Raw genomic sequence first — 24015 nt, 5'->3', positions numbered from 1 at the left:
AGTAATATTGCCTGATGAAAGCTGATTATTTCTCCCAATACATTCATAAGCTCCCTTACAGCAGTTTTTGATGGAATATAAATACATAATGGAATAATCCTCCTCCCTTGTCAATACCCTCTTAGTACCACACATCTACCATTATCATCTTTTTTCCACTTCTATCATTATTGTAGCCCCTCTAGCAATCAGTATCACTCCTGCTTTCCTTTGTGCCTGATATTCTGATAAGAATCCATTCTGAAATTGTTTCTTTGTCAAGTTCACATGCTCATTTCTTTCCAAATAAGTCTCCTGCAGCACTAATGTTTGTGCTCTTCATTTTTAATACAATTCAATACTCTCTCTCCTTTTTGTCTATACCTGTAAGGCCATCTACATTCCAAGATACTATGGACAGAGTAGCCATAAGATACTGTAGAGTAGCCATTATGATAAAAAGCTATTGTTTCCAAATACATGTGACAGTTTTTTGAATGGGTATTCTCAACTTTTGTCTAACATGTTCACATAGATGTCATGGTCAGGCTGATCTTTTATACAGTTATTACTTCTCAAGTCTATTTGAACCTATGTCACATTTCTCAAAACTGTGTACATTTTTAGGAAATGACCTTTACCTTCTAGATAGGAACAACTGTTCCAAATTGACAGCTGCACCCACAGGCATAACCTAATATAAAATTAATATTATCCATGCTATAGTGCATGTTACAGTCTGTTTTCCCATTTACACCAATTGCTGTTCATTCTTTTCTCATCTGTATTCCCCTCCCAGATGTGGAAAATAGCTTGTGTGGTTTCAGAAAATATTAACTTTTACCTTTAAGAAAACTCTCACTGGCTACCTTTTAAATGCATCAATGTATCAAGGTTGCTGGGGAGGCTAGTATCTCTTTTTCACTTCCCGTAATTTCAAAATTTTCACTGAATTCCTTGTCATTGTACCCTATAAATATTGCATTTCCCCTCAGCAAAGAATGCTCAGAACTCTTGATTAACTGCTTGCACCTGCAGACAGCTTGTCGTCATGCAAATGTAGTCAGTAATGAGAAAAAAAAACAGGTGGTAACTTGCAGATGCATTAAGAAATCTTTGCAAATATCACTCAGGAAAGAATGTACAAAATTCCTCTGGCTAACTGCCTTCAGGTGCAAACTCACACTGAGAATCTTTGCTAATGGAAAAAAAAACAAGCTAATATCTTTGCAGATGTAGGCTTGCCATTTTCATGGCTTTCGTCACTTTGCCTTATTTTCCAAGCCTATTTGCCTATAAAAAATAGCTTATATTTCACAACAAGAACATTAATGTAGACATCCACCTTTGTAAAAGAAAGGGAAATTATCTTAGTTTTACATATAATCAATACACTTTTACACCCCACCACCACACTTGCAGTCCAAGATCATAGCATTATAACATTGTAGACTTGTTTCTGTTTAGCACTTGTCTTGTTATACTGTAAAAACATTTTACAACTAAAAATACTTGTTCACATTAATATCTTTAAGACATACAATAGTCACTGAAAAGACCCCACATTTAAAATACCCTAACTGCACAATATGCAAAACTATTTTGCAATATAACATGCAGTTTGCATAATGAAATGTTTTATATAAATACTAATAAGAACAAAATTGTCATGCCTCGGAGGTATGGTGGTAGCGTTGTTACCTCACAGCAAGAGGTTCTCCCGTTCGATTCTCGGTTGGGTTTGGGAGTGCCTTCTGTGTGGAGTCTTCATGTCCTCCCTGTGGTTGGGTAGCGTTCGAAAGACATGCGTGCGTAAATGGGCGTGCCTTCGATTGAAGGTTGGGCATCGAGCTGGCACCTCGGCGTTTCGTAAAAATCTACTGCCAATCATTAGCAGACCGGAGTTCCGCTGTGGCGACCCCTTACCGGGAAAAGCCGAAAGACAAACAAATAAGAACAAAATTGTTTTACTTATTTCTTTCCTCTTTAGTGTCTTTCTAAATAATAAAGGCATAATGTGGGGTATATGCTTTACAGTCAAACCACAAGTTTAGCAAATTCACCAAAAGTCCAGTCTTTTTTTAGCCACTTTTTTAAACAAGAAAAATCTTTACTGAAGTATTACTTACAACATAGGCAATCATACATTTATATAAATGAAAACAAACCACAATGACATTTTCAGTTGCAAACATCATAAATCACTTGTAATCATCTATGCATTGTCAAACATTGTATAGCTCATTCAATTCCTGCTGTCTCTTTAACCTTATTCATTTCTCAAAACAATATTCTGCAAGTATTGCTCCCACAATTTCCCACAATTCCATTTTTCTATGTTATTTTCTCCTACCCTTTTCAAAAGACCTCACTCCAGTTTTTCTCTCTGTTACTATATTCACTACTTCTAGAACTGTTGGCTTAGACTGATTTCTATTTTCTAGTAACTGCTTTTTTGGCAACCACCAAAATTAAGCTCAGCAAGGTCTTATTATGTTTAGGCAATTCTGATTCTGTATCGCAGCTCAAAAAATAATTTCTTTAGTTAGACCAATTTGCTCACCTAGTATTTCGGACAGTGAAATATGCCAACTCATTACCCACCCAAAATATATGTTCCCAATTACTTCTTTCTTCCTCATCACACCTCCATTTGCAATGTACCTGAAGAAAACTTCATTGGAGTTTGCTTGGGGTATAAAAATACCTATGCAAACACTTTCAAGCAAAGATCCTACATCTTCTAGATTTTGCTTAATGTTTGGGAGCTATACATATATTCTCCCATTGTTTCTTTCTGAATTGCTTAACTAATCTCTCTTCCCAATCCTTTCCAACCTCCTCTGATTGATTCATGCAGTTAAAATGCAGTTTAATGCGCCCTACTAATTATCCCTTTTAAACAACAGCTTCTGTTCTAGAGTTTACAAAAAACTGTAGACTTTCACTTAAAATCCCCCATTCCTTTCTTTTTGCCTATACTTGGATATCAATCCCTCACAGGGAAGGTGATCTCTAGCCTGCAGTCCAAATTAATTCTTGGCCTCTTCCCATTCAATTACCTTTCCCACTTTAATTATTTCCTCCCAACACCTTAATGCCTTTGCCAGTTTTCTCCATTAAATTCCAACCCCCTCTTTCCTGTTTTCTGTACCTCTAATTGCAGTCATCCCCATCAGCACTATCTCCTTTCTCCATTTCTGTGATGCCTTAGTTCTTAAAATGCTAATATAATATTCTGTATGGTTATTGTTTTTCTTAACACTCTTATTAACTTTGCACATTACACAGTGACATGGGTACACATACAGTTATAAAACAGTAAACAAATTACAAAGATTTCCTTTTCATGTATTATACACGATTTCTTTCTTAATTATTCAATTTAACATTATGTAGATTGCTCAAGTCCTGCCTTCCCTAAATTATCCCTCCTCCTCCTGAACATACTTCTGCATATATTGTTCTTACAGATTCTATTTCTTTCTTTTTTAAAGACATTTACTGAATTATGAACTGTGAACCACGCAACCTTACTTTTATATAAAAGTAATCAAACCATATTAACAAGTTCACAATTACAGACATTATGGGATATATAACAATATATGTTATGTATAATCTCAGCAACATTGCATAAGTTACTCAATTCCTGCCTTTTCTTAAACCTCATTCCTCCTATAAAACATTTTTCTGCATATACTGTTTCCACAATTTCCATTTTTTTCTATGTACTTTACTCCTGCACTTTTCTAAAGATCCCACTTCCTGTTCTTTTATCTCTGTTACAATACTCACTATTTCAAGTACAGTTCTTTTACATTTTGATTTCCATTTTCTAGTAATTGCTTTTTTGTCAGCCACCAGAATTAAATTTAACAAGGTCTGCTGTATCTAGACAATTCAGATCCTGTAACCCAGCTAAAAAAATCTACTTGGGGTAAAAAAAGTATCTATGTAAACACTTCGAGGTAAAAATCCAAGGATCTGCATCAAAAATCCCAGTCTCTCGTTTGTCACACTTCCCGCGTTTCATCATCTCTTTCCATTTTGAATAATAGCATTCTGCTTGTAGCTCTGAAATACCCCTTCGTATCAGGTAATCTCAAACCCTTTTTCATCCACTTTTGTTTGCAAAACCACATTTCACAAATGTGATTGATGCTTTATAATCTCAGTTATTTGCTAATTTCACTCTTGCCGGTCTTCTTTCTGATTATCTTAATCTCCTAATGCTAGACTCTGGTTCAAGTTCAATGTACTCTTGATTCTTCTAGTCACTTTATGTGCTTTTTTCTATATCTCAAGCATTTTCCTTTGGAACACTGGAAAAGGTTTCACTGGCAAAGTCTTTCTATGAACTTTATTGTCAGAAGAACAAGAAGCAGAGTCTGCTCCTTGATGGCTCACTTTTATTGTTCTGCATCAAAAAATCTCTGATCCTCCAAGAAAAATACTCTGAAGAAGTTGGATATAGCAGTTTGAATCTTACACCTGCCTCTCAACATTCCTGACTGATGGGACAAAGTTGCTTCTCTTTTCCCTGATGTACAATCAATAATCATTTTCCATAGTCTGCTGTCTCCAATTTTTAATACTTTTTCCTTCTGATACACAGTTTTGTCAGGCTCAACTCTTTCTACTGGCATGACTGCATCCTTACCAAATTAGGTATTGTCTGCTTTCTCACAGCCAGGTTTGGGGCATGCACTCAATGTGCCCTCTCAATTAACAAATCCTGCTCCGGAAACACCAGTCCGGTTGTTTATTTGTGCTTTCATAAAATTATACAAACTATTCCTTTCAGGTTCTCTGGTACAGCATAAAATCTCACATTTTATCTACATGTGCTGCCTAACTCTATTTTTTTAAACAGTTCTTGAGAAGCCTCATACTCCATCAGCCTTTTCTTAATTTTAACTTCTGAGTTTTGCAGTTTCATCAGTTCAACTGAATAACTTAAGCTTCTCTATTTGTTCCAGCCTTTTGTTATTTGAGTCCATCTATTCCTTCAATATTTCATTTATTTTAATCACTTCTTAGTACATATGATTTTTTTTTTCTTTAAATTACTGGAAGGTGGAAGCCATTTTTGAACCAATCCTGAAGCTTGAACTTTTTGCTGAATGGCTGCAGGATCCTTCTCAGCTTTCACTTTTCTGGTTTATTTTCTTTAAGATTCCCCACATTTCTTCTTTTTTACTGGTATTTTGGCAGTGTACATAACAGTCAGTAACTGAATTTTACCAAAATAACAGTTTCAATGGCACTCCTTTTAATCATAGGGAGAGCTGGAAGACCTGAAATTAAGCTGTTGATCAGTGTCCTGCCATCTTGGAAGTTCTTGAAATGTCACAACTCAGACTATCTACTGCCTCTAGAAAAGACTCTCACTAAACATAAGGAGCAATAGTACGGCAATCTTCATAAGTTATTGTGAAACTATGTCATAAGACAAAAATGTAGGAAGCCTGTAACCAAATTAAAGCTTTGGATAAACATGCATTTCTGAGTTTGACTTACTGCTTGTGACCATGTACAGTCATTCTAAAAGTCCAACATTGAGGACAACCTTTACCAATATGGAATGTAGACAAAAACGTATAACAATAACAGAGACAGAAATATTGGTAGTCTTGTTTGGAATTCAACAACCTTATAGGCATGTCAAGGGCATATGTTATTTTCAGACTTCTTAAAAGTTGCATTTTGCCATGTAAACAAGGACATGTGATTGCAAGGAAAAAATGGACAAGTGTAGTGGGACAGAATCAGAGAGGGTATGGTGATCCTGCCCCTAATAGCCTTGCAAATCAGAAGATTGTATGACCCTCTGCTACTAGCACTCTCAAGGACACAATAAGTAAAGGGAAGAAATACAGCTAGACTGTTGTGTCCTTCCAAGGGTGAAGTCTTGCATGTATGACCTGCTGCCTTCTGAAACAACAGCTTAGATACTTTCCTGTAGACTCTAATCTGTTATCTTGATCTGTGCTTTGCAACTGGCAATGAACTTTCAAACACAGAAGGAGGTTATATTTTCATCAAATATATGCACCTAACCACATAACAGCTGAGTGTAGAGATCTACAAAGGTGGAAAATGGAGTAGGGACCTGAGTAAATCTTGGGACTGAAGACTGAGCTACACTAGTGAAGCAGGCTGCAACAATGCTAAAGTAGATGAAGGTACAGCATTTTCTAGAAAATGAATTATCCGAGATGTCATCTACTAATGTGCCAGTCAAGTTAAGTGTTGCTTAGTGAATAAAATGAAGTCTCAAGAACCAAGACACTTCTTCTACACAATAAAGAGCCAAGAAACTTGTGAAGTGGTAGCCTATGGCAATTCCAGAGTAGTGAATATTCTTATTAGATCATGGCAGGACTGCCAGAGACTGAAATGCACACATGGAAAACAGACCGACTTCAAGACAGTGAAGGGTACTGCTTTCTGGCTTAACAAATCAGCTTACAACAGCAACCAGTGGAAAGGTCTGTTGGGTGCAGCTTTAAATGGCAGAATGTCATGCATCACTATTTGGCAGAATGCTGATAAGAGGAAACACCACCGAACACAATTTCTGCACCAACAGCAAACGAAAATAAGTTTATTAAAAATAAGCACTTTCGGTAGAGAGCATTCTCTCCACCTTCATCAGATAATGGTTTTGTATCAAGCACCTCCTTTTATACACAGCTGGTAATTGTTTAATTAGTTGACACAGTGAATAGTGAGCTGTTAACCTAAGCTGTAATAAACTGAAGGTGGTGGCTTTTAAAATAAGCTACACCAAATGCGTTAAAAACCATTGGTAAAAAACCCTTAATAAAAACTTTTTTGTATATATACATAAATATATAAAAATATAAATAAATTGACATGAGTAAATAATATTGTGCATAAATGAATGAATACATACATACTCATGACATGTGCATAAATTCTGTTCTATAACTAATAATGTAAATATAATAAATACATAAATTTTAACTATATGCAGCACTAACATAAATAAATTAATTAATAAAGGAAATGCAAAATTGTTAGAATTCTACATAAATCCCTTGAAATTCTGCATGAATTCTTATTGAATAAATTATAAAATTTGTATATATACAAAATTATATATATACACACACAAAAGATTACCTACACAGGTGCAGGAGATCATATACATCTATGCATGATGTATGCATTTCTCTACTATATCTACATCCCTATGTTATATTTTTTATTATTATTGTTATTATTAATTTGATATTGTGTTATTTATTATTAATTTCTTGTTTCTGTATTTAATAAATATGAATGAGTGTATACAACAAATTATAAATGAATTAAAAATGAAATTTCCTACCTCTTGAGAGCTTTCAGTTTTAAAATACATTTTATAGATACTATCTCATTTAGGCCTGGAAAAATGTATGATGAAGTACGTACTTGCCAAAAAACATGCAGACAATGTTCTGCTTTTTATATCGGTAAAACCGATAGGCCAGTTAAGAAAAGAATATACGAGCACGTACATGCCATAAGTATTGGGGACATGAATAACGCTTTGGCAAAACATGTTAGCCAACATGTCGACCATTCCTTCTTGTTCACTATTATACAACAAGTACAACCCTCCATTAGGGGAGGGCCTTGGCAACTCGAGTTAGAGGAACAGGAGGTTTTTTGGCAAGTACGTACCTCATCATACATTTTTCCAGGCCTAAATGAGATAGTATCTATAAAATGTATTTTAAAACTGAAAGCTCTCAAGAGGTAGGAAATTTCATTTTTAATTCATTTATAATTTGTTGTATACACTCATTCACATTTATTAAATACAGAAACAAGAAATTAACAATAAATAACACAATATCAAATTAATAACAACAATAATAAAAAATATAACATAGGGATGTAGACATAGTAGAGAAATGCATACATCATGCATAGATGTATATGATCTCCTGCACCTGTGTAGGTAATCTTTTGTGTGTGTATATATATAATTTTGTATATATACAAATTTTATAATTTATTCAATAAGAATTCATGCAGAATTTCAAGGGATTTATGTAGAATTCTAACAATTTTGCATTTCCTTTATTAATTAATTTATTTATGTTAGTGCTGCATATAGTTAAAATTTATGTATTTATTATATTTACATTATTAGTTATAGAACAGAATTTGCGTACCATGTCATGAGTATGTATGTATTCATTCATTTATGCACAATATTATTTACTCATGTCAATTTATTTATATTTTTATATATTTATGTATATATACAAAAAGTTTTTATTAAGGGTTTTTTACCAATGGTTTTTAACGCATTTGGTGTAGCTTATTTTAAAAGCCACCACCTTCAGTTTATTACAGCTTAGGTTAACAGCTCACTATTCACTGTGTCAACTAATTAAACAATTACCAGCTGTGTATAAAAGGAGGTGCTTGATACAAAACCATTATCTGATGAAGGTGGAGAGAATGCTCTCTACCGAAAGCGCTTATTTTTAATAAACTTATTTTCGTTTGCTGTTGGTGCAGAAATTGTGTTCGGTGGTGTTTCCTCTTATCAGCATTCTGCCGCTTGTGTGTATTTTCAACAGTTTTATTGGTTTCACTTTGTCAATGCATCACTATTTAGCAGAAGCTTGGGGTGCCAGAAGTCTCATTAATTTGAGACAACTAGTTGGTACAAAGGATGCTGACACTGTTGATTTGCCTGAAAAGGAGAACTATGTCTTTTGGGGTTGTTAGATTATGAATGATAATTCACTTTTTCCTTGGTGGACTCTCAGAAAGAAGACTTATCTTGTGGAGATAAAGAATAAAATACACATTCTTCATCTCTGCAACATTCACAGCAAAATGAAAAGCTGAAAGTGCCCTCACTTGTTGATACCTCATGGTCTAGTTGAGGTAAAAAATCTCGGTGTCAAAACAGATGATATAACTAGCAAAGACACCAGGTCCTTTATCCCATAATATGCCAAGTGCACTGGAACTTCTGCAAATCTGAAATACAAAAATGAGGCTGTAAACTTTTAAGCATAACATAACACAACAACAAAAAAATCTGTGACTCCGTTTAAATGTTTGAACTCCATGTTGAATCATTCATTTAAACTAGAAAAAGGAGTTGCTACCTGCACAACAGCAATAAATACCTAGTGAAAGGCAGGGGATTACTTCCTTTATGGTCCATGTCCATGTGGACACTTCTGACACTGATGGTAAAGTGATGACGGCAGCTTCCAGCAATGGCTAGAATGGCAAAAGGATCTGTCAGGGTAGCCAAACAAGCTTCACCTCCAGCATATGAAGCATAATATGAAATAATCCTCAAACTAAGATCTGAACTACAAATTATTTGCAAGTAAAACAATGAATTCCTTCAGTAATGTGTAATTCATGGCAGGAAGAAAACAACAGAGTTAACCAAGGGAGACGAGGTAATAAAGGTTAATAGCAGAATAAGCAGTTTTATATGTTTATATTATATTTATGATTTTATCTTAGTAGCAGTTACCAGTGTAATGTACAGCCACTGCTGCATGTTAGGCATCTGTCTGATAAAAGTAAATGGACACACACAAAACAAAATACTGTGCCTCTTGATGGCACTACAATTTGGACTTTCCCAGTAAACAAATTTAAATGAATAACAAAATAATAAATCATCATGGCAGCTGAATGATATTTCATCCACATATCCTCTACTTCAGATACCTGCAAAATACTTTAATGGCATATTTTTAAACTTCATACAGAGTTTCTACACCTAATCTTCACACTTCAAGACAGCCACAGATAAAAGTCTGATTTGCTGATGGCTAAGCATTCTTCTACTGTAAATCTGTTGCACTATTTAAATGTCAAACAAGCCACAGTAAAGTACAGTTGTGTACACTTATCATAAATGTAGATGTTCGAGTGTATTCACTGTTGCAGTCCTAACAAATGGGGTTATCCGGCTCCCGGTATCCCTCAGTCAGCCAGAATACCAAAGGTAAGTAAAATGACATCAGTTGCCGTCGGTTGTAAAGGACGTCAGGGCGTCCGCTACAAAAGGAGGCAGCCGATGTCACTTCCTCAGTCTTTCTTGCCATAACAGTCAGGAGCCCCAGAAAATAAGGCTTAAACCAACAACCAATTTGGCAAAAAACAAATTAAGCCTGTACCTCAGGAAAAGACAGTACGAGAAGACCCCAAAAAAGGGGGAAGGAGGGAGGGAAACCAGGACTGCAACAGTGAATACACTCGAACATCTACATTTATGGTAAGTGTACACAACTATTTTATGTTCATCGTGTTTCACTGTTGCAGTCCTAACAAATGGGTTGATTACCAAAGCCCAGAGAAAAAAGGGGGGAGGAACCAATAGCATCAAGGGTTGGAGATAATGCCCTGCAACACAGCAGAGGCAAACCCTGCCCTGGCTCTGGAAAACAGAGGCAAATTATAATGTTTTGTGAAAGAGAAGACCATGTGGCAGCCTCCAAAATATCTTTAGTAGGGACACCCCTTAAAAAGGCTGCAGAAGTGGAAGCTGCTCTAGTTGAGTGGGTCCTAACCCCTTGAAGAGGAACCTTGCCACGAAAAGAATAACAAAAGGTGATACAATGTGCAATCCACTTGGAAATGGTTTGCTTAGAAATAGCCTTGCCCTGAGCTCCAGGGGCAAAACTGACCAATTACTGAGCTGATTTCCGAAGGTCTTTAGTCCTGTCCAGGTAAAACCTGAACTGTCTGTGCACATCAAGAGAATGTAGGATCCTTTCACCTCTATTTCGAGGATTAGGAAAGAAGGTAGGAAGGTGTATGGACTGATTAAGGGTCAAGCTAGAAACCACCTTGGGTATAAAGGAGGGATTGGTTCTCAAAGAGACCCTGTCTGCATGGAAAATAAGAAAAGGCTCCACAGCCATCAAAGCCTGCAGCTCAGAAACCCTCCTTGCAGAAGGTATAGCCAAGAGGAAGGCAGTCTTCCAAGACAGAAACTTTAAATCTGCAGTGGCAGCAGTCTCAAAAGGAGGAAGTGTGAGTTTCTCTACAACAAAATTAAGATCCCAGGCTGGAGAAGGTGCCCTTCTTGCAGGCTTTAAGTTGCAAGCCCCTCTGACAAATATTTTCATCAGGGGATGATTGAAAATGGGTTGCTCAAAAGAACAATGAGCAGAAATTGTTGAAGCATGGAGCTTGATAGAGGAAAAGGAAAGACCACCCTGAAGCAATTCAGCCAGGCATTCCAAGATCAGAGGAAGGGTAGGCTGAGAAGAAGAGTCCCCTGTAGCCTGGAGCCAATGAGAGAACCTTTCCCACTTGCCAGCACAGGACTTCCTAGTGCTAGGCCTCCTGGCCTCCCTCAGCACATCAGCCACCTGCTGGGAAAGGGAAGAAGATAAGGAAGGAGTCATACAATGAGCCATGCTGCCAAATGAAGGGACTGAAGATGAGGATGCAGAATGATTCCCCCTTCGTGAACCAAAAGATCCGGCTTCAGAGGAAGATGCCAAGGAGGAAATTGTGAGAGACTGCAAAGCAGTGGATACCAATGCTGCCTGGGCCAGTCCGGAGCTATGAGAATAGTCCTTGGTTGTTCGTCCCTGATCTTCAATAATACTCTGGGTAGAAGAGGAAGAGGAGGGAAGGCGTAAACTGATAGTAACATCCAAGGAAAGGATACAGCATTCACTCCCAGCCTCTGCTGTGATGCTGTCTGATGTAAAAGAGAGGGAGAAGCTGGCTGTCTGGGGAGGAGAAAAGATCCACCGGAGGTGTGCCCCAGCGTTGAATGATGCTGTAAAAGACTGCTCTGTTCAGCTGCCACTCATGAGGATCCAGGGTTCGCCTGCTCAACTGGTATGCCAAAACACTGAGCCTTCCTGGAAGAAACTGAGCTAGGAGGTGCAGGTCCAGAGATGCTGCCATGGACCAAAGATTCATGCTTTGCCAGCACAGGGGGTAAGAGTGAGTACCTCCCTGCTTGTTGATGTACCACATGACTGTGGTGTTGTCTGTTCTTACAAGCAGGGTCCCTGGAGAAAGAAGATGCTTGAAAGCTAGTAAGGCCTGTTGAACAGCAAACAACTCTTTTAGATTTATGTGCAGGTGCATCTGCTGGGCGTTCCACCATCCCTGTATGCATCTGCCATCCAGGTGTGCTCCCCAAGCATAGTCTGATGTGTCTGTAGTCAGAACTTGTGTGGCAGGAGGTGTCAGAAAGGGCATGCCTTTGTTTTGTAGACAGGCTGTTGCCCACCATAGAAACTCCGTCTGCAGAGATGGAAGCAGAGGGATCATCATATCCAAGTTGTGTGTGTGTGTGTTGACACCAAATGTTCTTGAGGTACCATTGCAATTTCCTCATATGCAGTCTTGCATATGGAATCATGAGAATACAAGATGCCATGAATCCCAGAGCTTGCAAGTACTTTCTTTCAGGGAGCTGGGACAGGCTTGCCAAGTCCTTGAAGTAAACTGAAAGAGTTGTCTGCTTCTCCTGGGTGAGATATATCATCTGGGAGGCTATGTTCAGACTCGCAACCAGGAATGTTATCTCCTTGGATGGTACCATCTTTGATTTTTCCTCGTTGAGAGTGTAACCCAGGGGAGAGAGAAGAGTCTTTATGAATTCCAGATTTTTTAGTAGCTGTTCCTGAGTAAGTACAGTTTTGTACCTACCATAAATGTAGATGTTCGAGTGTAGACACTGCTGCAGTCATTACACTTGGGTTATCCTGCCATTAGGCAGTTCCCCAGCCGGCCTGAGTTCCAAAGTCTTGGTCCGGCATCGGTTGCTGTCGCCTCCTCCCTGACGTCAGTGTGACAGGGGTATATAAGATGCAGCCGACGCCATTTTCTTCAGTTTTTCTTGCCCCAGATGTCAGGTGCCCCCAAATAGGTAGGCAATTCAAATTGCTAATAAAACATACATAAGAAATGCAAACAACATACTTTTAGCTAACAGCAAATACTCCCCATAGGTAGTAAAAGCTAGAGGAACTAGGTACATACTAGCCAGTAAGAGGGGAAGGAGGGAGGGTAACCTGGACTGCAGCAGTGTCTACACTCGAACATCTACATTTATGGTAGGTACAAAACTGTACTATGTTCATCGTGTGACACTGCTGCAGTCATTACACTTGGGTAGAATCCCAAAGCTGAGGTAGGGTGGTTGGTTCTATAAGGCATTAGGGGTGGCTATAAGGCCCTGCAGCACTGCAGAGGTGAAGCCAGCTCTGGATTTAGAGTATAGTGGCAGATGGTAATGCTTGGTGAAGGTATGCACAGAACTCCATGTTGCTGCTTCCAAAATATCCTTGGTAGGTATTCTTCTGAGGTAGGCAATTGAAGTGGCTGTTGCCCTGGTGGAGTGAGATCTAATGCTGTTAGGCACAGGTTTTCCATGGTGCGTATAGCAGAAACGTATGCAATGTCCTATCCATTTGGAAATAGTCTGTTTTGAAATAGCTTTTCCTTGTGCTGCTGCAGCATATGCTACCAATAATTGCTCAGATTTTCTGAAAGCTTTGGTTTTGTCCAAGTAGAAGCGTAACTGCCTATGAATGTCCAATGAATGCAGTAGTGTTTCCCCTTTATTCTGTGGTTTTGGATAAAAAGTAGGCAAGTGAATGGTTTGGTTTAGAGACACACTTGAAACCACTTTAGGCATAAACGTAGGGTCAGTTCTTAAGGACACCCTGTCCTGGTAGAAAAAAGGTTCCACTGCCATTAGTGCCTGTAATTCTGAAACTCTTCTTGCAGAAGTTATTGCCAGGAGCAGAGCAGTTTTACAAGAAATGTATTTTAATTCTGCCATGCTAGCTGGTTCAAAAGGAGGTAAAGTAAATTTTTCCAAAACAAAGTTGAGGTCCCAAGTTGGAGTAGGTGCTCTACGGGGTGGTCTTATGTTTTTAGCCCCTCTGAGGTACTGTTTTAGCAAAGGATTAGAGAAAATTGGTGGATCCGTGTTGTAATGTGCGGAGATGGCAGAGGCGTGGATCTTGATGGATGAAAAGGAGAGGTCTTTCTCCAGCATCTCAGTCAAATATTGTAGTAATTGAGGAATGTTTGGCACAAGAGGATCAAGGCTGTGAGCCTGGTTCCAGGCACAGAATCCTTTCCATTTATCCGAGTAGGCTTTCCTGGTACTAGGTCTTCTGGCCTCCAGAATGACATCCATAACTGCTTTGGAGAGAGGCATTGCTTGCGTGGCTAGGGAATCTTCCATGCAGTTAGGTTTAGTGTCTTTGGCTGGCTGTGGAGTAACTGATTGTTGTGCTGAGACAGCAGATGTGGTATTTGAGGCAAAATCCAGGGTGGCCCTTGTGCTAAGTTTTTTAAGATTGGGTACCAGTGCTGGCGTGGCCAGTCTGCTGCAATCAGGATAATTTTTGGCTCTTCTTGCCTGGCTTTTATGAGTACCTTTGGGAGAAGAGGCAGTGGTGGAAAAGCATATACTTGTACGTTTGTCCAGCTGAATGAGAGGGCATCCACCTTCCATGCTTGCGGATGGTAACTCCTTGTGCAGAATTTCTTTAGCTGGCAATTCATTGGGGAGGCAAACAGATCTATGTCCGAGCTCCACCATTTCTTTGTTATCATTCTGAATATTTGAGGATTCAATTCCCATTCGTGGGGATCCATGATATTACTGCTTAAGTCGTCTGCCAGTGTATTTTTCTCTCCTGGCAGGAATTGTGCTTGTAGATGAACTTGATAGTTTATAGCTGTGTTCCACAAGGTCATGGCTTGTCTGCAGAGGGGGTAGGAGTGAGTGCCCCCTTGCTTGTTTATGTACCACATAACTGTGGCGTTGTCTGTCTTTAGCAGTAGTTGTTCTGGATGCAACAGGTCCTTGAAAGCTATAAGGGCATTTTGTACAGCTAGCATCTCTTTTTGATTGATGTGAAGATGCCTTTGTTCTGCGGGCCACTTGCCCGGAATACATTTTCCTGCCATGTGTGCTCCCAGGCATAATCCGATGCATCTGTTGTCAGTGTTTGCCTGGCTGTGGGTTGAGTGAAAGGCTGTCCCTTGTTGAGATGACAAGCTTCAGCCCACCATCAAAACTCCTGTTGAAGGCAAGGTATTAGTGGTATAACTGTTTCCAAACTTTGACAGTGTTGAGACCATACATTCTTTAGGTACCATTGTAGTTTCCTCATATGCAGTCTGGCATATGGAATTAGTAGTATGCAAGATGCCATGAAGCCCAAGGCCTGCAGAATTTTTCTTGCAGGGAGTTGGGTCTTTGCTGCCATCAATTGAAAGTATTGTGTCAGTTGTCCTTGCTTCTCTGGCGTGAGAAAAGCCATCTGGGCCGTTGTGTTCAAGCTGGCACCCAGGAATATTATCTCTTGTGAGGGCACTAGTTTTGATTTCTTTTCGTTTACTGTGTACCCCAGGCAACTTAACTTTTTTACAAATGCCAGCTGCTGCAGAAGAATGTCCTTGCTCTCTGCTTGAATCAGGCAGTCGTCCAGGTATGGGTAAATTTTAATTCCTTTCTGTCTCAAAATGCAATTACTGGTGCCAGGCACTTTGTGAAGACCCTGGGTGCAGTAGATAATCCAAAGGGCAGTGCAGAGAATTGATAGTGCATTGGACCAGCTAAGAACCTGCGGTATCTTCTGCAGTTTTGTCTGATAGGGACATGCAGGTATGCCTCCTTGAGGTCCAAAGTCACGAGCCAAGCTTGCTTGCCCAGCATGGGAAGAAGCTGCTGTAATGTCAACATTTTGAATTTCGGAACATCCAGGTAAGTGTTTAGTGAAGAAAGATCCAGAATGGGCCTCCAGGCTTTGTCTTTTCTGGGAACCAGAAAGAGTCTTGAGTAAAATCCTTGCCCTTGTCCCTGTGGTGGTACCTTTTGAATAGCTCCCATGTCCATGAGTGCCATAATTTGTTTTTGGGCCTCTGCCCATTGATTTAGTGGCAGATTTGGCATTCCTTTTAATCTTGGCAGAGTGTGAAAGTGGAACCTGTAACCTTTTGAAATAATATTGAGAACCCATTTGTCTTGGGTGATCATATGCCAATTGTGATAAAAAAGTGCCAGTTTTCCTCCCAAAGGGGCTGCCAAGAGTGAGTTGTCTGGCAGCTTGGGAAGTCATTGGGGCTGTTTTTTATATGGTTGGTGCCTGTCTTCCACTTCTTTCTGGCTTGATGCACCCCATTGTCGAGGCCTGTAAGGACCTTGTGGTTGACCTCTACCTCTTGGCCGTATGTATCTGCCCCTTTGAGGTCTGTCATTAACTGGAAAGGACCAATTCTTTGTTGGCCAGTTTCTACTAAATCCTAAATCGAGGAGGCTGAACCTGTAAGAAATCCTTCACTGTTTGCATAGATTTTGCCTTATCCTCCATTTTCTTTAATACCTCTTCTGCCTTAACTCCAAATAAAACATCCTGCTGTAAAGGTGCATCCAGTAATTTAGCTTTAACATGATCTGGTAACGTATGTTCTTTTAACCATGCATGTCTTCTAATGACAGAGCCTGTAACTGCTGCTCTGCATGAGGCCTCTAAAGAATCAAAACCACATGTATGCTTTCCCACTTGTTCAGCGGCATGCAATAAATCCTGCATTTCTTTAAAATTAGGAGGATCTGTATCTGGAAGCATTTTTTGTTTCAACTGAGACATCAAAAATTTGCTGATATTTTAGCATGTGAAACTGGCAATTTAAGGCTCTCATTGCTAAAGTTGCAGAAGTATATACTTTCTTTCCCCATCTGTCTAGTGCTCTGGAATCTCTGTCAGAGGGAACTGGGTTCTTTGCTGATGAGGCCTTAATCCCTTTGGGTCCCTGAGAAATAGTTTCAGGATCAGCAAAGTACAGTTTTGTACCTACCATAAATGTAGATGTTCGAGTGTTCACCCTGCTGCAGTCATTACACTTGGGTTATCCTGTCGTCAGGCGGTCCCGCAGTCAGCCGGATTTCCAAAGTCTTGGTCCGACGTTGGTTGCCGTCCCTCATCCCTGATGTCAGTGCGCCAGGGGTATATATATATTGCAACCGACGCCATTTTCTTCAGTTTTTCTTGCCCCAGATGTCAGGTGCCCCCAAAAAGGTGATCCAAATCAGTACCAAATGGTGTGAACACTGCACAAACACAAAATCCCTTCAGCTATAAGCAAATACATCAGTAAGGCATAGCAGAGGTTTAGCCAGTAGATCAGAGGGGTTGGAGGGATGGTAACCTGGACTGCAGCAGGGTGAACACTCGAACATCTACATTTATGGTAGGTACAAAACTGTACTATGTTCATCGTGTTACCCTGCTGCAGTCATTACACTTGGGTTGAGTGCCAAAGCTAAGGTAGGGTGGAGGCATCATAGAGGGTTAGTGGAGGCAATGAGGCCCTGCAGAACTGCAGTGGCGAAGCCTGCCCTGGACTTAGAATAAAGAGGTAAGTGATAATGTTTGGTGAAGGTGTGCACTGAACTCAAGTTGCAGCTTCTAAGATTTCCTTGGTAGGAACCCCCCTGAGAAAGTCTGTAGAGGTAACTGTTGCCCTGGTAGAGTGGGATCTAATGATAGGAGGAACTGGTTTCCCATGATGGGTATAGCAGAATCTGATGCAATGGCCTATCCATTTAGAAATGGTTTGCTTGGATATGGCCTTCCCTTGAGAGGCTGTAGCATAGGAAACAAAGAGCTGGTCAGTTTTTCTGAAAGCCTTAGTTTTATCCAAGTAGTAACGAAGCTGCCTGTGAATGTCCAAGGAATGCAGGAGTCTCTCACCTTTGTTCTGGGGATTGGGGTAGAAAGTGGGTAGGTGGATGGTTTGATTTAGAGCTACACTGGAAACCACCTTAGGCATGAAGGAAGGATTAGTTCGTAGAGAAACTCTGTCTTGATGAAAAATGAGGAAAGGTTCCACTGCCATAAGTGCCTGCAATTCTGAAACTCTCCTAGCAGAAGTTATTGCCAGGAGCAGGGCAGTCTTCCAAGACAGGAACTGAAGGTCTGCAGAAAAAGCTCGTTCAAAGGGAGGTAGTGTTAGATTTTCCAGAACAAAACTGAGGTCCCATGTTGGTGTAGGAGCTCTTCTAGGTGGTCTAATGTTTTTCGCCCCTCTGAGGAACTGCCTTAGGAGAGGATTTGAAAATAAAGGTGGATTCGTGTCGTAGTGAGCTGAAATAGCTGAAGCATGGATTTTAATTGAGGAGAAGGAAAGTCCTTTATGCAACATCTCAGCTAAATACTGCAGAATGTGAGGCATATGAGGCTGAGTTGTGTCTTGGCCTTTAGCTTGGTTCCAAGCAGAAAACCTTTTCCATTTGTCCGAGTAAGCCTTCCTGGTGCTTGGCCTCCTGGCTTCTAGAATAACATCCAGCACTGCTTGTGAAAGAGTGGCTGGTTGAATGCTTAATTGATTTGCCATGCAGCCAGGTTTAAGGTTTTGATCTGGCTGTGTAGAATCTGCTTGTCTTGCTGCGTGAGAAAATAAGGTATTTGAGGCAAAATCCATGGTGGGCTGTGAACCATATTCTTCAATAGCGGGTACCAGTGCTGGCGTGGCCAGTCTGGGGCTATGAGAATCATTCGAGGTTTCTCCTTTTTGACCTTCAAAAGAACCTTTGTGAGAAGAGGCAATGGAGGAAAGGCATATACTATACTGTCAGGTTTTTCCAACTGAAGGAGAGAGCATCCACTTTCCAAGCTTGATGGTGGAATGTCCTTGTACAAAATTTTGTCAGCTGGTAGTTTTGAGGACTGGCAAACAGGTCTATATTTGGTAGGCCCCATCTTTGAGTTATCATTGTAAATATTTGTGGGTCTAGCTTCCACTCGTGGGGATCTTTGATGTTTCTGCTTAGGTCGTCTGCCAATGCGTTTTTCTGTCCTGGCAGGAATTGAGCTTATATCTGGACTTGGTAGGCCAGAGCAGTGTTCCATAAGATTATTGCTTGCCTGCAAAGAGGGTAGGAATGTGTGCCCCCTTGTTTGTTTATGTACAACATTACTGTGGTGTTGTCCGTTTTTATTGCAAGTTGTCCAGGCTGTAGTAGATCCTTGAAGGCTGTCAGAGCTTTCTGTATAGCTAGCATCTCTTTTTGGTTTATGTGCAGTTTTCTTTGTTCTGCAGTCCATAGGCCTTGAATGCATTGCCCTGCCCCCCAGGCATAGTCTGAAGCATCTGTTATGATAGTTTGCCTGGGTAGGGGCAAGGTGAAAGGCTGTGCCCACCATAGAAATTCGTGTTGAAGGCAGGGAATGAGAGATATCACTGTGTCCAAGCTGTGGCTGTGTTGAGACCATACGCTTTTTAGGTACCACTGTAGTTTCCTCATATGCAGTTTTGCAAATGGTATTATCAGAATGCAAGATGCCATGAAGCCCAAAGCCTGCAGAATTTTTCTTGCAGTTAATTGGGTCTTTGTTGCCATTGTTTTGAAATACTGAGTCAGGTGTAATTGCTTGTCTGGTGTCAGATAAGCCTTCTGGGCCGTTGTGTCCAAGCTGGCACCCAGGAATGTCATTTTTTGTGAGGGTACTAGTTTTGACTTCTTTTCGTTTACTGTGTACCCCAGACAATTCAGTAGATGCTTCACAAAAGCCAGATGTTGTAAGAGAATGTCTTTTCTTTCTGCTTGAATGAGGCAGTCGTCCAGGTATGGATATATTTGAATTCCTCTTTGTCTGCAGTATGCAATTACTGGTGCCAGGCATTTTGTGAATACTCTGGGCAGTAGATAAGCCAAAGGGCAGTGCAGAGAATTGATAATGGGTTGAACCTGCAATGAAACGGAGGTATCTTCTGCAACTTTGTCTGATAGGGACATGCAGGTATGCCTCCTTGAGGTCCAACGTTACCAGCCATGCTTCCTTGCCCAACATGGGAAGTAGCTGCTGTAGTGTTAGCATCTTGAATTTGGGAACTTGTAAGTAAGTGTTTAGAATTGAAAGGTCCAGAATTGGTCTCCAAGCATTTTCTTTTCTGGGTACTAGGAAGAGTCTTGAGTAAAATCCTTGGCCTTGTTCTTGAGTTGGCACCCTTTGAATGGCTCTCATGGCCATGAGAGCTGAAATTTGCTTTTGAGCCTCTGCCCTTTGATTTTGTGGCAGGTTTGGCATTCCTCTTTTTATTGCAAGGTGTGAAAGTGGAATCTGTATCCTCGTAAAATTATGTCTAGTACCCATTTGTCTTTTGTGACCATGTGCCAGTTGTCTGCAAATAGTGCTAGCTTTCCCCCCAGGGGGGCTGACAAAAGAGCTATGTTTGGCCAGCTGAGGTGCAAGTCATTGAGTTTGCCTTCTGGTGGGTTGAGACCTGTCTTCTCCTCCCTTCTGGGTTGGAGTGCACCATTGGCGAGGTTTATACTGAGCTTGTGGTTGTCCTCTGCCCCTTGGGCACCTGTATATACCCCTTTGAGGCCTGTCAATGGCTGGAAAGGACCAATTTTTTGTTGGCCAGTTTCTGCTGAAGCGAGGGGGTTGTACTTGTAGGAAATCTTTGACTGTCTGCATTGATTTTGCCTTATCTTCCATTTTCTTTAAAACTTCTTCTGCTTTAACACCAAAAAGAACATCATGCTGTAAGGGAGCATCTAGTAGTTTTGCTTTAACATGATCAGGCAGACTTTGTTCCTTTAACCAGGCATGCCTACGTATAACTGATCCAGTGACAGTCGCACTGCAAGAGGCCTCTAAAGAATCAAACCCACATTGCAAGGTATGTTTGCCTACCTGTTCGGTGGCGTGCAACAAATCCTGTACTTCTTTCAATTCAGATTGTTGAGGGAGGGTGGTTATCTTTTGTTTTAACTGAGAGATCAGAAACCGCTGATACTTAAGCATATGAAATTGACAGTTTAGAGCTCTCATAGCTAAAGTGGCTGAGGTATAAACCTTTTTCCCCCGTCTGTCTAGTGCTCTTGAATCCCTTTCAGAAGGTACTGGATTTTTAGCCATGGAAGCCTTAGCCCCCTTGGGACCCTGGGAGATAGTCTCTGGGTCAGCTACTGGGCTTTTGTAAAGAAATTTGTGGGAATCAGGTACTCTGTAGTATCTGTCAGGCTTGGCCGGAGCAGGAGGCAGAGAGTCAGGGTTGAAACTGGATTCTAAATAGACATCATCCACAATGTCCAAAACAGGAGGGATGGCTAGAGGTCTGTGTTGGGGGAGTAAAAGAAACTCTCTGAGCCTTTTCTTGGAATCAGAGTAATCCTGACCTTCCCAGTGAAAATGTTCCCTCATAGTATGTAAAGTTTCCCCAAAAGAGTAATCTTCTGGAGGGGAAGCTGAGGGAATAGAGTCCTCAGCATCAGAATCTTCATAAGGAGAGAAGGAATAGTCTTGGTCCTCAGAGGAATCCGAAGAAATAGACAGTTGTTCAGAGGAAGTAGATTCTTCCTCTAGTCTAGGCCTTTTGTCAGGAGGAGGTTGAGAACCCCTGATAAGAGAAATCAAATCTTCAGCCATCTTGAGCATCTGTTTCTTAGGCATAGGGCCTTGAACAGGAGACTGAAGTGAAGCCTTTTTCGGTTTGGAAGGAGTCTTCGACTTGGAAAATGTTTTGACTGTAAGAGTCGTCGGTCTGAAAACGCCTTCAGAAACCGATGGCATTTCAGAAGCACCGAAGTCCTTGGAAGGTAAATCGTTGGTAGGGCCTGAAGTAAAAGGCTGCGTCGGCCTAGTACATTCCGTCAAAATATCTGTAGTGGTCTCGGTTTCTTGAACTGCGGTAGTCAGAGGCTGCGTCGGAGCCTCACTGATAACCGGAGAACCGGAGACCAGATCAACCGAGGCCTCGGAATCGGGCTTAGGCCTGGGCTGTCAATCCTTATCCCTGCGCTTTTTGTGCACGCCGGTAGTCGGAAGCTCCGACGGCATGTTATAATTAAATTTTCTGCCAAAAAAGTGTCGTGCGAAATCAAATCGTCTTTTAATAGTACGTTTATTAAATCTAGCACAAAAACGACAAGAAGTGACGTCGTGATCAGGGCCTAGGCAAGGTATGCAGTAAGAATGAAAATCCTTATGAGGTATTTGCTTCCCACAAGAAATACAATTGTTAACTTTTTTCTGACATCGGTCTGAGGCAAGAAAAGTTTCCCCAACAGGGTACTTAGCTTTATAGAAGACTTCGGTCTGAAATTCGAATTCGAAAATCTCAGGAGTCGGCCGACCGGCACTTGCAAATTGCTTCTGCTTCGGACACCACGCGGCAAGAAAGACTGAAGAAAATGGCGTCTGTTGCAATATATATACCCCTGGTGCACTGTCGTCAGGGATGAGGCGATGGCAACCGATGTCAGACCAAGACTTTGGAAATCCGGCCGACTGCGGGACCGCCTGACGACAGGATAACCCAAGTGTAATGACTGCAGCAGGGTAACACGATGAACATCAGGGCTTTTATACAGAAATTTGTGTGAGTCAGGGACTCTGTAATATCTGTCCGGTTTAAGTGGAGCTGGAGGTAAGGAATCAGGATTTAAGCTGGATTCAGTGTACACATCATCCACAATATCTAGCACTGGCGGAATAGCCAGGGGTCTGTGTTGAGGTAATAATAGGAAATCTCTGAGCCTTTTCTTGGATTCTGAATAATCCTGGCCTTCCCAATGGAAATGCTCCCTCATGGTATGTAAGGTTTCCCCAAAGGAGTAGTCCTCAGGCGGAGAGGCTGATGGAATAGATTCCTCAGCATCAGAATCCTCATAAGGGGGTAAAGAATATCCCAGGTCTGAGGATGAATCTGAGGAAATGGACCCCTGGTCGGATGAATCATAATCTGCATCCTGTCTAGGCCTTTTATCAGGTGGGGGATGGGAACCCCTGATCAGAGTGATTAGGTCTTCGGCCATTTTGAGCATTTGTTTCTTAGGCATGGAGGCCTGTCCCGGAGAATGCTGTACTTGTTTCTTAGTTTTTAAAGGGGGCTTTGACTTAGAAGAGGGTTTAATGCTTAGCTGAGTAGGTCTGAAGACACCCTCTGAAGCTGCGGGTAAGCTCAGGTACTCCGGATCCCTCTGCAGGATCGGTTTCGGTCTGCTGAAAAGCTAGTGTGTCCGAAGGCCCAGACATCTCCACGTGGGGGTCAGGGGCGGCCTGTGGTTCTGCAGAAGCGGTCGTCAGGAGCTGCAAAGGCGCCTCACTGAAAACCGGAGAACCGGTGACTGGCCTAGAAGAGGCTTTGTCATCAGTTTTGGACCTCGGATGCCTGTCCTTGTCTTTGCGCTTTTTATGAATACCGGTCGTCGGAAGTTCCGACAGCATGGTATAATTAAATTTTCTGCCAAAGTAATGTCGGGCAAAATCAAACCGACGTTTAATAGTGCGCTTATTAAACCTAGCGCAAAACCGACAACCAGTAATGTCGTGGTCTGGGCCTAGGCATGGGATACAGTAAGAATGGAAATCCTTATGAGGTATTTGCTTCCCACAAGAAATACAGTTATTAACTTTTACTGACATCGGTCTGAGGCAAGAAAAAGTTTCCCCAATGGGGTACTTAGCTTTGTAGAAGACTTTGGTTCTGGATTCAGAATGAAAATCTCAGGAGTAGGCCGACCGGCACTTGCGAACTGCTTTTGCTTCGGGTACCGCGTGCCAAGAAAGACTGAAGAAAATGGCGTCGGCTGCATCTTATATACCCCTGTCACACTGACGTCAGGGAGGAGGCAACAGCATCCGACGCCGGACCAAGACTTTGGAACTCAGGCCGGCTGGGGAACCGCCTCTTGGCAGGATAACCCAAGTGTAATGACTGCAGCAGTGTCACACGATGAACATCTTGCTTGAATCAGACAGTCGTCCAAGTATGGGTAAATCTGAATTTTCTTCTGCCTGCAAAAAGCAATGACTGGGACCAGGCACTTTGTGAAGACCTGGGAGCAGTAGATAAACCAAAGGGCAGCACAGAGAATTGGTAATGTTGCTTGCCCACCCTGAAACGAAGATACTGTCTGCAACTTTCCCTGATAGGGATGTGCTGATAAGCCTCTATGAGATCCAAGGTTACCAGCCAGGAATCCTTTTCTAGCATTGGTAGCAACTGATGCAGAATGAGCATTCT

Source organism: Protopterus annectens, chromosome 3.part1 (assembly GCF_019279795.1).
Source record: "Protopterus annectens isolate FY-2018-M chromosome 3.part1, PAN1.0, whole genome shotgun sequence".
NCBI lineage: Eukaryota > Metazoa > Chordata > Ceratodontiformes > Protopteridae > Protopterus > Protopterus annectens.
The sequence above is the reverse complement of the archived record's forward strand: the minus strand, read 5'-3'. Positions refer to the sequence as shown.